Below are 695 nucleotides of genomic sequence, written 5' to 3' on the forward strand. Positions count from 1 at the left end.
GCGAGAGAGCCCTATTGAAACTAGTGCAGTTCTGCTCACGCAGAAGGGCGAGGACGACGACGATGGCGATGGTGGTGGCGGCACAATACCGCGTTTAAATTAAATTTAAAGTGTCATCCCCCGGTGTCATATAAGACGGCCATTGTATCGTCGAAGGCTCGTGTACTCTCAGGATGTTGCGTGTTTAGGGGTAGGGGGAGAGAAAACGCCGCGACACAGGAGGAGAAGGGGGGTGGGGAGGGTACAAACTTTGATTGTCGCACGTCGAAGACTTCGATTGAGAAAAACGCAAACAATTCGTTACGAACGTACATAAATACGTCGTAAATTCGCGACGGGAAGGACGTGACAGTATAACGTCATCGTAACTGAAATAGAGCTGTAATTAACGTTAAATAAGATACATCTCGCGCTATTATTCACAATTGTGTTCAACCTGGAATAATGCCCGCGATGATGGCACATCGAATGTACGTATTATTGTTATTAATGATCACGATCCGAATAAGCCTGTATTAGAACTCGCTGGCTCGACATTTATACCGTCCAAATTGGTGATCAGGATAACTATGAAAAGAATTCCTCAAATATACGCGCAGCAATCCACTCAAAGTAGGAACGGCCCTCAAACCGGTAACAAACGTACAAAGCAACCGAATTACATTTCGTCGAAACGGGATTAACTTCATACTAGA

The sequence above is a fragment of the Trachymyrmex septentrionalis genome, unplaced genomic scaffold (assembly GCF_001594115.1).
Source record: "Trachymyrmex septentrionalis isolate Tsep2-gDNA-1 unplaced genomic scaffold, Tsep1.0 scaffold114, whole genome shotgun sequence".
NCBI classification, from domain to species: Eukaryota; Metazoa; Arthropoda; class Insecta; order Hymenoptera; family Formicidae; genus Trachymyrmex; species Trachymyrmex septentrionalis.